The sequence below is a fragment of the Ahaetulla prasina genome, chromosome 2, assembly GCF_028640845.1.
Source record: "Ahaetulla prasina isolate Xishuangbanna chromosome 2, ASM2864084v1, whole genome shotgun sequence".
NCBI lineage: Eukaryota > Metazoa > Chordata > Lepidosauria > Squamata > Colubridae > Ahaetulla > Ahaetulla prasina.
This window is the reverse complement of record NC_080540.1, coordinates 179,867,416-179,883,014: the sequence shown is the minus strand read 5'-3', so window position 1 is coordinate 179,883,014 and position 15,599 is coordinate 179,867,416. Positions and strand designations below refer to the sequence as shown.

Sequence of the window (15,599 nt, the reverse complement as noted above, 5' to 3'; positions counted from 1 at the left end):
ATGGAAAAAACTGTTTGCTCCTACTTCAGATAAACATGCTCAGAATTGAAAATAAACGTCATACAAATCAGAAGTGATTTTGAATGGTGCAGAACCTTTGTGTAAAAATAGTTGAGAAGGACAAATGGGCACGGATTCACATATAATAGGTTCTCCTAATCCAATTCAGCAATCTCCAGGCGTGCGGTACTATAACTTCCATTTTCCTCAACCAGGACAGCAATCATGGGGATGGTGGGAATGTTTGTCTCAAATCTCTGCAGAATTATAACTGTTATGAAGTAGTATATCATATATTTTTTAGGTATTATGGAATGTGTAGCATCAACCTTGTAGCAATCTCCTCTATGACATTTCAAATACGTCATTATCGTAAATAGAGCATTTCTGCAGAAAAAGCTCCATTAAAGCTTTTTCATTTCTTACTTGTATAGTGTACTGTATGTTCATGTGTAATGAGAAAAGAGGTCATTCTGGAAAACACCATAACCAATGAGTATTTTACCATTCTAATGGCAAAACTACAAGTTACAGCCATTAAAAAAAATTGTTTGCTTTTTTTAAAACATTGAAATTTCCTTTCCTTGTGATTCAATGAGAAAAAATAAGGCTTTTGTGTAATGGAAACGCAAACCCAAAATGCTCCACCAATAGGATTATAGGCTGGCATGAGCAACTTTGTCATTCTAAATGCCCACCTGTGGAGGAGCAGGTAAGGGTGGTTGAGCTGCAGGAAGGAATGGGGATTCTGGATCCTAACCCATCTTGTTTAGGGATAGTAGGTTGGCTTCTGTGCAGGCTGAAGATTGACTGGAGAACTACCTTTGAAGGCCTGTTTTCAGAGCCTAGCTAGTGCCAGCTGGTTGCCAGATGTTTAGTGCCAGAAGCAGAGTTCTCCTCAAGGAAAAATATCTTTAAAAAAGATAAATTATCCTTTCAGTGTTAAGCCATCCAGGACATGCATGTTGCTTTGTAACTTTCCAAGACCCCCACAAGTTGGGAGGGCAAGTGAAAAAATAAAGCACATCATATAAAATTGATTTGTCCCATTTGTAGGTCCCTGGTCTTCACAAGGCAGATGTGGTTCATTTAAAAAAAATGACTACACTACTGGACTAGATAACAGTTGCCTGTAACCTTGAGGCTGTGTACTGCATTGGATAGAGCTGTCAATGGGTTTTCCTAAAAACAACAACAAGAAGATTTCATGTTCAAATATATACAGATTCTGGTTAAAAATCGCAGATAACAAAAAATGCAACAAATTGGTTTTAAACTAAATTATGTTTATCTATTTAATACATACAATATAACTTATAGAAAAAGCTAGAAACTCAGACAGGGATCGAAAAACTCAGATCTTCATTTAAAAACCCAGCACTGGCAACCCTGGTATTAAAACTACATGGAAAGGAAGTCACTATAAGATGACAAAGCCTCCAGACATTTGCAAATACGACAGAGGCTTTCCTAAACTTTTTAAGATATTCAGCCACATTTCAGGTGTGATACTTAACTATAGGAAGGAATAGGTAATAATATGGAGGAAAATACAGGGTTTGCAATATACTCAAAATGTTATGTTTTAAGTCGCATCATACCACAACCACTACTAACTTAGTATCACAGCTTGCCTTAAAAAGAATCTTGGGAACTGCAGAAAATAAGCTGCAAGAAATTTTTGGCCTTTTAATTAAGAGTTCCCAAACTTTGCTACAAGAATTTTGTTATGTGTCAAGCTGGTTAGACTGACCCAGAGGAAATACAAAATATGAAATATAAAAATAGCTAGGTGGATTGTCATAGAGTCAGGTCAAGATTTTACATTTGTGCTTTTAAGTTCAAATCTTATCTTCAAATCTATCTTGAGATGTTCAACTGATACCAGTACTTCAGAATAAATACCATAGTTTTTTCTCTGAGACTGTTGCCGAGAAATATTCAGATCTGACTAATGAAACCTGAAAGATCTCAAAATATTTTCAGCAAGAAAGTAGGAGCCAGTAACTTCATGCCAGGATCATTCATTTTAACTAATAGATTTTCTGAAGTGATAAAGCAAGTATCAAAGGCATACATAATCCAGCGAGAACGGGTTTTTCATGAACCTCATTTGAAATGAATCAGAGGTAGGGCTGTGCCCATAATTAGTGCCAGATCTCACTATGCGATTAATGCCCAGAAAACATGAAAAAGGCAGAAGTAGTAAAATGCCTCTAAAAGCCTGGTTGGCTTTGTTCATTCCGAAGCAACAAAAGATAGGAGGGCAACCTTCTGTTGATCCAGCAGGAAAAGCATCCCTTGTCAAACCATACTCAGATGTTGGTCAACAACTGGTTTAGATTGAAGATTTTGTTTGACCAAAAGTTCCCATTAACAGAAAACAAACAACTGTAACAAACTAAGTGAGGCAGAGGAAGGTATGTATGGACAATGTATTCAAACTGCTTCTGGTGACCGAGTTTTCCAATGGAACCGTGTCTCCTTCTGAAATCTGGAGTTTTTAAAGCGCTGGGCAGCAACCTTTATAAAGCAGGACACTTGTGGTATGCAAAGTACTTCCAAGAGCCTGAAGGCCAAGTGTACATTTCCTCTTTCTTAAGACTTGCTGGGCCTGAAAGAAAAGCTATAAAAATAACATTCCATCCAAGAACAAAAATCTCCATTTCTAAGTTTCAAAAAAACAAAAACCGAACCTGCCCTAAATAAAAAAAACCTCTACAGCAGAACAAACCGGATGAGAATCCAGCTCCAGACAAAATGTGTTGAGGAATCCACTCTGGAGCTGAGCAAGTTTTCTTTTGTCCCAGAATAACCTTGACTCCCCCTCCCCTTGTAAGCCATAATCATGTTGACTCCCTAAATACCGACTGCCTCGGCCCCAAATGCTCAGGAGCGGGAAGGTTGTCTGCAGTTTGCAGACATGAAAGGGTGTCATTCTGACTCCACACATTACAGTAAGGAGGCCCCTCCTCCGTCTGTCTGCCTCATAATTACTGGCCTGGGCGGGGCCAAGGTTTTAAAAAGGATTTCCCTTGTTTGACTAAAAGTCAGTGACTTTACGTGGTAAGTTCCCAGCTCAGATTCTTGGCAGCTGGACACAAACACCACATGAGCACGCTCTCTTTCCTTGCCCTTTCTTTCCTTCTCTCTTTCAAGGTGGAATTATACAGCAAGAGGCCTCTGGGCTGAGTCCTTTCTGCACAGCATGTCCTGAGTGCTAGGTAAGCGATAACTTTTTTTGTGTGTGTACTTTTTTAAAATTTGTGTTTTACAACCTGGCTCCTTGGCTGCAAGTGTGGAATTGCGGCATGGATTGGATGTACTTTAGAAGTTCTCCCAGGGTGGCAAAACATCCCTGGCTGATGTTTGATTTCATAATGGAGGGGCCTTGGGTCATCAATCATTCACTTGTGTGAAGATAAATCAGGAGCAACTAGTTTTATGGCAGGCAGAGAGCGGGATTCAAGAGACGTTAGATGGGGTCCAAAGCAAGGCTGGCAGGAAACTCACCTCTGGTTTAGGTTGCTGCGGTTGAAATCAATGCCTTACACCCTCTGCAGGGTAGAGTCAGCAGAAGGAACAAAAAGTTGGTTAAACTGTATTCTTGCTCTTTTGATTCTAACCGAAGTCCTAGCTGGAAGCAAGTGCTGCTACTTTTACAGTTAGGCACAGGCATACATTTGTTTCACCCCACAATGTCAAGTCGCAACAACTGGGCTGAAAAAGATTTTTAGGATGAATTCTCTGGTTTCTTGACTTTGGTAAGCAAGAGGTGCCTATTCAGAATAGGCAGACAGAGTTAAAGATCCTTCAGGAAATTTCTCTTGAGGAAGAAATCTCTGTAGGCATAATACAATTTTTCTTTTCAAGTCAATGGCAAAAGTTGGCAGGGATAATGGTGGTGGTGACTCTCACTCCGCTGACTGGGATAGCCTTAATTCTGCACTGTGCTGGTTCTCCTTCAGGAAAGAGGACTTTCCTCCATAATAATAGTTCATTTCTCCAGCCTTGATATTCAGCATGGTGGGATGTAGGAAGGTGAAGAACCGGGACATGGTGAAAAGGTGAAAAGTGTGTTCAGGTTGAAATGGCAAGCAGGCCAGAAAAGGGATGTGGAAGCCGTAGACTTCAAGTGGCAGCTGATATAGAAAGAATTCAGCTTTCCTGATTGAATCTGGTAAACAAAGGCACACGCAGGAAAGGGAGACGTATCTTTGGCTGGGAATCTTGAATGGTTTCGCCTCCGTTGAGTCTCTTGTGAGGTTGTGTAACCGCCCACAGCTAAGTTATATAAGGACAATTGGAACATGATGAGGCATCAGTTTTGGGTGGGGGCACTTCCAGCGAGGGGTACCCTCAAATGGCACCAATCACACTCTGCCTGGCTCACACCCCTTGGGAGAATGATTCATTCTTTCCTCGTAGATTCACTTCTCTTCTTTTCTGCGCAAAATTTCTTCTGCTGGGAACGACAGATCTTTGCAAATTTCAGCGCCACTCCCTCTCATATTTTCCATTCTTGAAGCCCAGAGAGGCTTACTGCTAGTAAACTTGTGGCATTGCTGGCATATCCAGGGGTTGATAGGGGCCCCGTGCAGCAGGGCAAGCTCAATTTTGCCTTTCTCAGCTTGTGTCAAGACCCTGCAACTTTTCAACATTACTGTCCACCCAAGACTTTTTGGATGACAGATATAGAGAATCCAAGCAGCCTCTGCCAAACCGCTTATTTCGGTAAGGCACAGTCACTAAGACTTTCTTCCTTCATAAGCATGATTTAGATGATTTAATTTAGGCTTACAGTATAAGGAAAACATGTCTCATTTGGATTAGATTCCAGTTGCAGCCCCACTTTGCGTCATGAAAAGGCTATTTTTATTCATTGGGACCGTCCTTTATTCTTTTCTCAAAGGATCAGAATAAAAATGATGCAGGGAAGCCAGGATTGGTCTCCCAAAAAATTTTCTTGAGCTTATGTCACTCACATGATCAACATCTTTGGGGCAATTATGGCGGGAAAATGTGTTGAAATTTCTTCCCACAATAGCAGGTGCTCCTTTGAAAACCCTCAATAAAAGTGTTTTAATGTTCGGAGTTTTAAAGCGATGTCAGATCTAATCATGATCCTGTGTCATGAACACTTTGCCTCTGAATATTTGGAGTTCTCTTCTGTTCTGGCGCAAATGCTAATTTCTTACCACTACTTTGTATTCCTAGAGTCTTGCCGCCATTTCATTTCTTACAGCCATGTTGCTTTCTAGTGATTATAGAGGAAATCTAAGGATCCACATCCTCGAATGGGTAAAAAATAATCAGTGGGTGAATCTGTACTGTCCTCATGTAGGCTCTTGAGCATGAGAGGATCTGAGCAGGCTATGCGCAATGAAGGTCATGGTGAGGAATTCAATTTCTTTAAAAGATATGAAGATGAGGACTTCTTTCTTGATGCTCAGCCGTTTAATTTTTTGCCTCTTCCAATACCAGTATCATCCCTTCAAAAACGATACAAAAATTTGACGTCAAATTGTCTTGTTTCTGCAGAATCTAGGTAGTTGTAAATACCCTGCTTAAACTTGAGAATAGAAAAGGTACCAAAACAGTAACACCCTTGCCATACTGCCTCTAGGGCCTACATTGTACATACATTGTACGACCATGGAAAAGGAGAAGAATAGGTATCTGGCTGGTTGCTATTACTCTTGTTGAGTCTCTATTTCTGTCATTGAAGAAAAGTCCTCTCTGGTTATTTTCACCAAATCTACTTTGATGTTTCCCATAGTTAACATAGAAAGGGAAGTTATAAGAGCTGAGGAAGCTGCTATCCACTATGGATTCCTTCCCTGTATTCAGCCTACCCTAACTATGTAATGGTAATATTAATTATATAAAGTCATAAAATACTGCACGGACTTTGCAATTACGGCCCTCCCTTTTGTGTTTCCTATAATGTATTTGCAAAATGTTGGAATAACCCATGACAAAAAAAGACAGTTTTGTGAATTGTGAACGTTCTAGAGCCTTGGCTAGGCATTACTTGCCAATTTTGTTTAGGGCATTAAATTAGAATGGCTTAATCAGATGGAATTTCCAGCAGTTTAAGAGCTAACGGCTCATTTTAATTGGTAAGGAAAGATTTTAATCAATTGAACTACTGGCTTCTGAATAAATTTGGGGTTTGGGGTTTAGGGTTTTCCCCTCGTTTTCATTATTCAACTTTGAAATTTACAGAATGCATGCACATAAAGTAAAATACAATGGAACTACTACTACAGGCATAATATCAGAACTAATTTCATTTACAATATTAAACTAAAAATAGAGGAGAAAAGAAACCATCGTGTTTTCACCGATGTCTGGCATATTTCTTTGTATTGCTATAAAAAATGAAAAGTAAATGTTTGAGAGGAGGATGGTCAAATTATACAATACATTACATTCCCCATTGTCTCAAATGGAAGAGGAAAACCACATCCATTTTCCTTTGCTTAAAAAAAAAGTCTTTCCTAAGTGGTCAGATTCTGTACAGTGTTTGCCTCTCAGTGCATGATGAGTCTCTAAGAGCTAACTTGTGCAGGAATAAAGTTGGGCATGATATTATTGTACTGTCTGGTTTCTCCGAGAGACCAATTTTCATATATCCTTATTTACAAATAGTTGTAACATAGTTGTATCTAAACATCCCAGGCCAAGATTATTGGGGAATCACTGTATTTGTATGTGTAGCCCATGATGAAGTATACAAATGGGAGAGTCAGGAAGGAATGGGAGGCTATTCAATGGCAATCAGCACAGGGAACCCAAGATCAATGGCAGCTAGATTCTGTTCTCCATGTCACTCAAAATCTCTTCAAAAAATAAGAAATTTTCATGCAGGAGAACATACCTTTCTCTACAAAAACTTGCCTTTCCTTTGCTTCCTTGGCTTCACCAATAACCCCCCCCCCATTTTATTTTGTTTGGAGGGATCACAAGATAAACTGCAGGTGCTCACTTTAACTTTGATAATTGGGTATTGAATGAAGAGACCATGGTGGCTAGCAGCAGTGGCAGAATACTGGTTGATAAATCACAACGAATAATACATCTGCCAGGCAAAGCAATTTACCTGCAATTGTGTGCTCTTTCCTTCCTTCCACACAATCTTTTAATGCAGCTTTTCATGAAAAAATTGCCTTCCGACATGGATATTTAATTTTATTTAGAACCAGCTCCCCTCCCCTGTTTAGCCTGAAGAGGTGAAAGGAACCGCTACCCAGAACTTCAGATCAGGTTTCAAAGCTGATCCAGTAGGCAGACAGAGCTGATGTTTTCAATTCACCATTCTCAAATGTATGTGCCTTTTTACGGCTGAAGTGGCCAGGCTTGTGGAAGCAGAGAAAAAGAGGCAGTAAACAAAGAATACAGCAAAAGGACCTCAGTGAAAGCTTATCAGAATCCTGCTACAGGAATGTGAATCACAATCTCTAAGCTGCAGAAATGACATGTACTGAAGAGACCCAGGTTAAATGGAAATTAAAGCTGTAACTGTAAAAATGACCCTACAGTGGAACAGTGAAAACGTAGTGTTGATGGAAATAAAACATACTGGAGTGAAATAAACAAAAGCTTTGTAATATCACAGTAGCTTCAAAGCTTCCACCGGAGAAGCCGACAATACTTAAGTTCACATGAGTGGTACTAGTTGGATTTTCTCTCTCAGTGATATTTGGGGAGGGGGTCTCACCTTGTATGTAAATACTCTAAAGAGAATGTAGCCTAGTGGTTTGAATATAATCCTTGGGTGTGGCAGACTTGGTATTTTCCACTGACTTTGGCACTTAGCGAGAGTGCAAATGAATCACCACTGCCCTGCCTTGGACAGCGGTCTCTCCCATCCCATTTCCCATTAATTCCTGCTTTGCATGGCACTGAAGAATGCAACTTATACGAAAAAGGGGTAGAAAATTTTACTATATGTAGGGGTGCGCAAAGACTATTGGTATCTTCCTGAGGTTATGCTCAAATCTGCTAAGGATCCAGTTGATCTATGAGTGAATATTAAATTCAGTCTCCTTTCCCTCGTTGCTATCTTTTTGAGAAAACACATGTTGATGGCGTTCATTCAACTGCCTTCTCCCAGTTTAAATAATTGTATTATGTACTCCAGAGCAACCTTTTTGCACATTAATAGTCCTCACTTAGCAAGGACCAGACGTATCTTGATGAAATCTTATTATCTATCATGGGGAAAGAAAAAAGAATCAATACCATCTCTGCGCCTAGTTTCTTCCTTTGCAGCAGTCCAGTAGCTTGTTCCAATTAGTTTCTCTTGGAGGTAATGTCGCTGCCACCATCTTGATCAAGAAAGAGAAATTCAAATTTCCTGTCTTCATGAGCAATCCGAAGAGCTGAAGTAGAATTTGTAATACTTTATGTACAGTATTACTACAGCTACTGTTACCAGTTCTTCTTTCATTTCACTGATTCAGAACATTCTCTGCTCCTTAAGTGATCTGTAGTTTTCCTGTCCCTTTTTAATATGGACATAAACAAATCAACCATGAATATGATTGAGCGTGAATCCTGAGCAAATACTTCTGTATATTATTATGTATAAGTATATTCTATATATTGCAAATTCTCATTACAATAACTTCCAAGGAAATATTGAATAAATTCCTTTGTTTCCATCCCACAGAAAGTTGGATTAGAACACAAATTTATTAGTTTGTATATAATACACTGGACATGATTTGTAGCAATAAGCAGAGATTAATTAAGCATATGCATTTTTTTCTTCCGTCTCTTCTGGCCTTCCCAGCTATCAAACCCTTTAGAAATTTAATTAAATCCTGGGTGCCACAAACTGATTCCCAGAGAATTTGATCTTTGGTCAAGATTGATAAATGTGCACATACAAAGAGCTCTGCTTTGGAACATCTAGAGTGCCATTTATCTTACTGATCTTAAACACTGTATGCAGAGCGCCCCATTCAATTTTGTTTCAGACTATCCTATTTAGGACCTAGGATGGAAAAGAAACAATTTAAGCATATAGTCAGGATGTTCATGTAAAACGTCTCACAGAATCATTCCTTTGGGTTGAAAACAAGCAAACCAGAGTGCAATAGCCATTAAAGTAGACAGTACGAGATTGTCTGTTGAACCATCTGACCACGTCTGACTTTACTAAATGTGGGGCACAGAAAATTGAGCTGCCTTTTTTGCAGGACAGGCTTCCTTCCTTCTATTGCTTGTCTTTAGCGAACTTAGTAATACTTATATGTGCTTGTAAGATACTGTTCTTAATTCCTCCCGGTATTTCGCTTGTTTGTTCTGTTTGTCTGTGGGAATCACAAGACAAAAATTGAAAATAATTAAAATAAAATGGCAGTCCAAAGTGTTTATACATAATTATAAATTTCAGCATATTGCGTTTTAATACTGGGACTAATCATCCTTTTGGAATGAGAAGAAAATTCTAAAAAGGACAAAGGTTGGAAGACCAAAATAAAAAAATTCTTAAGCTGAATTTTTTACATATGGTTCAGCAAGAGAAAATATCTCCCGTCTGGTCATTTGGGAATCTTTAATATACTCTGGAGTATACTCTAATGGCGGCACTTTTAATTTCTGCCATTTCAGTGGTGGTATTTTATGAGCCACACCTAAAATGGCGCATAGCTATTACAATTATTTGTTTGTCTGGAAGATTCAAAACAGGGATTGGATTTGCATGATTGCGCGAAAATGCAAACCCATGTGTCTGATGCGTCCCATTAAGAAAACAAGAAGCCCATTCATGGGATTGTTTTTCTTGTATGATAGTGTTATGTTGCAAACACAAAGTGAGCTGAGTTGATTCCTTAGGCAATGTGACAGCCAGGTTTTGCGAATGCACCAACATGGCAATTGTGACTTAACAGTAACCTGGAAAATTTGCCAAATGTGGACCGGAGGAGGAAATGGCAATTTGAGATCCATCTCAGCACATGTTGAAGTATGATTATGAGCATTCACAAAGCTCATTACTGTGCCAGAAAAATCAATCCTCCGTGCAACCACTGATTAAATGGCAGGACAGAAGAAATATATCTAGGAGAAGGAGGGGAAAATGGGCTTCTAAATTTTAAAACAAAATGTATTGCCTTTAATGCAATTGGAGACAAACATTTTGATCGGCTGCCTAGAACTTTCTTCTAAAAATAGCACCACATCTCATGGACGGTTTTCTGAAAAGAAAAGGAAACAGACTTCCAAAAATGGTACCTAATCAAAGCTGACTCTCACACTGTTTGGGTGATGCAAATGATACAGAACTTATTAGCAATCCTTTCTTTTCTGTTGGTTCATTGATAAGAGGCCCAAACTAGAGGCAACCAATTCAAAAACTGATCTCAGTGCATAGGAGGATCTGTAAGCATCAATCCATTTTTTTTAACTGTAAACAAATAGCAGAATAACAGAGTTAGAAGGGACCTTGGAGGTCTTCTAATCCAACCCCTGCCCCAGCAGGAGATCCTATACTATTCCAGACAAATGTCTTCCAGTCTCTTCCTAAAAGCCGCCGGTGATGGAGCACCCACAACCTCTGAAGGCAATTGTTATTAACCATGGTTAATTGTTCTCACAGTTAAGAAATTTGCCCTTAGTTAAGTTAGAAAAGTTAGAGAAGCTCTTAGTGGCTTCTCTCCTTGATGACTTTCCATCCATTGTTTCTTCTCTTGCCGTCTGGTGCTTTGGAAAATGGATTGAATCCCTCTAAATAATATCTAATAATCTAAATGATATAGATAAATAATATCTAAATATCTAATATCTAAATGCATATTTAATGCACATAAAGCTGGCCATAATAGGTCAGATTAGGAAGAGAAAAACTTCTGCAATTTTTTTCTCTAACCTAGAATGCTCAATAGCAGTGATGGCTAACCTTTTTGCTGTCATGTGCCAAAAGTGGGGGGGGGAGTACAGGGGGGTGTCACGTGTGCCCACACCCATAATTCAATGCACCCTGTGCATGTGCATGCCACCCCCCTATGCTCCCCCCGTTTTTGGCACGCGATGGCACAGTGGGCACGGTAGTTCCTTTTTTCGCCCTCCCCAGCCTTCAAAGGCTTTCTTTCTCCCCACCCACCCACCCTGGAGGCCCTCCAGAGGCCAGAAAGGACCCATTTCCTGACTTCCAGTGGGCCCGGAAGGCCCAAAAATCAGCTGGCCTAGGGGTCTCCAACCTTGGTCCCTTTAAGACTGGTGGACTTCAACTCCCAGAGACCCTCAGCCAGCAGCTGAGGGACTCTGGGAGTTGAAGTCCACAAGTCTTAAAGGGACCAAGGTTGAAGACCCCTGAGCTGGCCGATACACACTGGAGCTGAGCTAGGACAACACCCACAGATATGGCTCTGCGTGCCACCTGTGGCAAGCATGCAATAGGTTCGCCATCACAGCTCTATAGGTTTTAGCGTTATACTTTCCAGATTTTAAGGCTATGCTAGAGAGGAATTCTGGGAATTTAGAGGGTACGCGTGATCTGGATACTATTAGTCTGAGCGTAGCTCTCAGTTCTCCAGGGGGACCTACAAGAAAGAGAGTTGTACTCGGTTTCAGAACTAAATCTCAGATTGGGATGCACAGAACTGAATTCAAGATCTAATTTGGCATAGAGGTTTTATACATTGTTTTGATATGTTAAATTTTTGATAACTACATTGATGTTTATTTAGATCAATTTTTTCTGCCAGTTAAATGAATTTTGTTTTCTGTTCATATATATTGGTATTATCAGAGGCAACCAAAACATGTCTTTTAAAAATCCAAGAGTGATTTCTATTCAGAATGATCTGAAAGATTGAGTCCCACTCTTAATATATTATACACAATCATTGTTAATGTGATACTTTGGCTGGGTGAGGGGTGGGGGGGTGGGACCCTATGCAGCTGGAATATTACTGTAGAGCTCTGGTTTTTGCTAAGTCAGTATTTGCAAAGGAAAGGAACCAAGGACGATATCCCATCAGATTGGAGGAAATTTTTGTGAGTGCTCCTTGTAAGAGATTGAGTGGCAGGCAGAAGGTCCTATTACAATTTGGTTTTGATAGGATATTGGTCCCTACCAAAGAATGGTAGGTAGAGCACAAAGAATCTAGTAAATGTGATTTCAAGCAGACAAGTCGTGAATGGAGACAGAGGGCTGAGTCTCATATATCTCCCTAGCCAAGAATTCTTTTTCCCAGGATGGTTTTTGTTGTTGTTGTTGTTGTTGTTCCTCTAGCTGCCCCTATTTCTTACTCTGAAGCCTAAAATTCTTAGAAATGGGCTGATGGAAAACATTAAGAAAAAGAGGAGTTCAGCATCCTCTTTCCAAATCATCGATTCTACACATGAAATGAAACTTGCTCACTTCAGCTGGTTTGGCAGATAGGAAGCCATTTTTTTAAAGGATCAAACTTGAGTTTTTGAATATATAGCTGCACCTGGCAGGCCACTGTTAAAAACAAAATAGAATTGGACAAGATCGACTGAAAATTGATCCTCACTGGACATGTTATCCTACTCAGCTTAGAAACTTCCAACTTGGGAGAATAGCAGCTTTGGAGGAGAATTTTTATTGGGACTGTAACAGAAGGGAAGTGTTTGAAAGAACCATTCTCACATGCAGTTGTCTGGATCCTGATCTTATCCATAACTACTTGCTTTTTAAAAAAAAAAAAGTTAAAGGCCATTGTGAAATTAAAACTGCATAATTTAGCCCCAAAAGACAAAGCAACAACAGAGCCAGGAAATGCAGCACTTATAACTTACCTGTTGTACAGGCGAAATCAGAATCTGGTGGTTACACAGACCAGACTGCAAAGTATTTATTCCTAGGCCAACTCAAGGAGAACTAACAACCTATCTGGTTGAGCGGAGATACGCTTCAGGAAACCACTGGGCAAAACAACAAATAATATAGTTACTTCAACATCCTCTCTCTAAATGCAAATTCAACACATATCTGTTCTGAATTATGACATTTTCATAACAAACATCCAAGAACTGTGTCTGCAGTTCTTAAATGCATCCAACATAGAAAAGAACTTTCTTTGTTGCTTCTATGACAAAAGATGTTGTGTGCTGAAATCTTGCACTAACTGTAAAACTTCATTGGATGTCATTTTGATGGAGTTTTTTAAAGCTTTCATGCTGTTCACAACTTTAAAAGACTTTTTACTTGGGTTTCTTGAACAAAGGTGCGAGAAATCAATGAAGAGAGATTTAGTATTAAAGCAGAGAATGTATTGGTAAAATGAGAATAGAAAAAGTGAGATAGGATAATCATTTGGGCATGATCACAAACAGTGGTGAAATCTGAACCGATTTATTACCGGTTCGCTGGCTGTGCATGCGCAGTGCGCACTACGCAGCAAATGCGAAGTGCGCGTGCAGGTAGTGCATGCCAAAAGGAGGCATGGGCTAAGTAGAAGAGCGCGAGGGTGGGTGATCAGCTATGGCGTGTGATCTTTTTTTCTACTTTTAAATGCATTTTTTTACAACCTATTCAGCCGAAAAAGTAGTAAAAAAATGCTTTTAAAAGTTAAAAAAAAGGCTCTGATGATCGTGCGGCTCAGGTGTGATCATCAGAGCCTTTTTTTACCTTTTAAAAGCATTTTTTAAAAGAAGCGGCACGCGGGCAACCGGGCAATTGGGTGGGCATGTGCGGCGGGGGGGGGGCAGGGATTTTTGCTACTGGTTCTCTGAACCACCCGCATTGCTATGGGATCGGCCGATCCAGTCCGAACCGGGAGGATTTCACCCCGATCACAAACAAGGATGCCGATTTCAATGAAACTAACATATGTTAATATAAACTAAAAAACTGAGGGTACCTTCAAAATGAGAACACCTACAGGACTATCCTATAAAGTAGGACACCGATGATCACACCAAATAGCAAAACTGGGAAGATAACCAACGTAGACAAAAATATTCAGATTTAATAATCATTTGTTTGCTGGGATATTTTTGTATCAGGTTTGTTCCTAGACATGCCATGTTTCCAGTCAAAAATTAATTTAGTGATGTTTTAAAATATGGTACTTTACAAAACCTATTCTGAGTGGTCCTTGGTGGTCTCTGAGCTTGCTTGTTTTCTTGCAGACATTTCATTAACCAAACTAGGTAACATCATCAGTCCTAGTCCTGATTAAAACCTATTCTGGTTTTCCGTTCCAGTATTTTTTTTTTAAAAAAATAACAATTATTTCTATACAGTTTCGACTTAATTACAAACAAAACAAATACTCTATTTTCATTGTATGCTGAAAACTCTTATGTTTGCTAAAGGAATTTGTGATAAAGTCTGGAGAGTGGCTGCTCATGTTACAGGGATGTGAAAGAGGCAGCAGGATTCTGGTCTTTAAAATGCAGGAATGGAAGGAGAATCGGTCTGAGAGCTCAGTGAGCCAACAAGAAGGATTCATACAGAGGAAATATTAAATCTAAGGGAATGGTTTGGATGGAAAAAAAAGACTGGAAATGAATAAAACAGAAAAGCACACAGACAAGAGTAACAGAAGTTTGAAAGGCTGAAGATGTGTGTGTGTGTGTGTGTGTGTTACACACATCCACACTTCCACTTCTGCATGCATACACTCCGCATTAGGGATTTTATGCAGAATTACATTATTAGTTTACTTATTTTTATATCGTGCATCCATGTGATACCATAGAGGGACTTCTCGCATTATAATAAAAAGACACTATGAAGCATCTTGATGCCCGTTGTGAATGAATTCAAGGGAAAAAATAATCTTTCTTCCGCTCTTAAAGCATTGGCTGAAATGGGTGGCAATAGAAATTAAGCAAATAAATGCATCTTCATGCATGCACATACAGATGAATCCCTGTAAAGTAATTGTTATCATAAGCTCTAATTAGACCACCATTTTGATTTTCATTCTCAAGAGGCAAAATGTCCTGAATGGGCCACAATACACTGTGCTGACATTCTTCTTTCCTGTATGTTCTTAGGACGGCTTCCATTTCTGTTTTTTTTTTAAGTACCACCCATAATAAATGCCACCCATCTCACAAACAAGCGACTCCAGGTAGTATGCAACAAGGGTTTGGCAATTAATTAATAAAGACCAAACAATTGACTTATGACCACTATTGAGCACAAAATTTATGTTGCTGAGTGAGACATTTGTTAAGTGAATATTGTTCCATTTTATGGCCTTTCTTGCCACAGTTGTTAAGTGAATCACTGCTGTTTTTAAGTTAGTAACATGGTTGTTAAATGAATCTGACTTTGCTTGTCAGAAGGTCACAAACCCATGTCATCAGGTGTTGTATCTTATGATTCTTGATGAATGTATCTTTTCTTTTATGTACACTGAGAGCATATGCACCAAGACAAATTCCTTGTGTGTCCAATCACACTTGGCCAATAAAGAATTCTATTCTAGTCTTATCTATTCTAACTAGCACCCTGAACTGGACCCAGAAAGAGACTAGCTTGCGGAGCAGAGGTATAATGTGTGTGATACTAGAAACACACTTAACTGCCTGCACTGCTGCATTTTGCACCAACTGAGACTTCTGGATGCTCATCAAGAGGAGCCCCATGTAAATCGCATTAT

General features: G+C 39.4%; 1 long non-coding RNA gene across 1 annotated transcript in view; it reads left to right on the top strand.

Annotated features, from left to right (window-relative positions):
- The first annotated feature begins 1,388 nt into the window (after positions 1–1,388).
- The window catches only part of LOC131190822 (uncharacterized), a 38,413-nt gene continuing 24,202 nt past the window's right edge, over positions 1,389–15,599 (top strand). The window contains exon 1 of the long non-coding RNA XR_009153328.1: positions 1,389–3,224. This is a non-coding gene — a long non-coding RNA (uncharacterized LOC131190822). The remainder of the gene's footprint in view (positions 3,225–15,599) is intronic.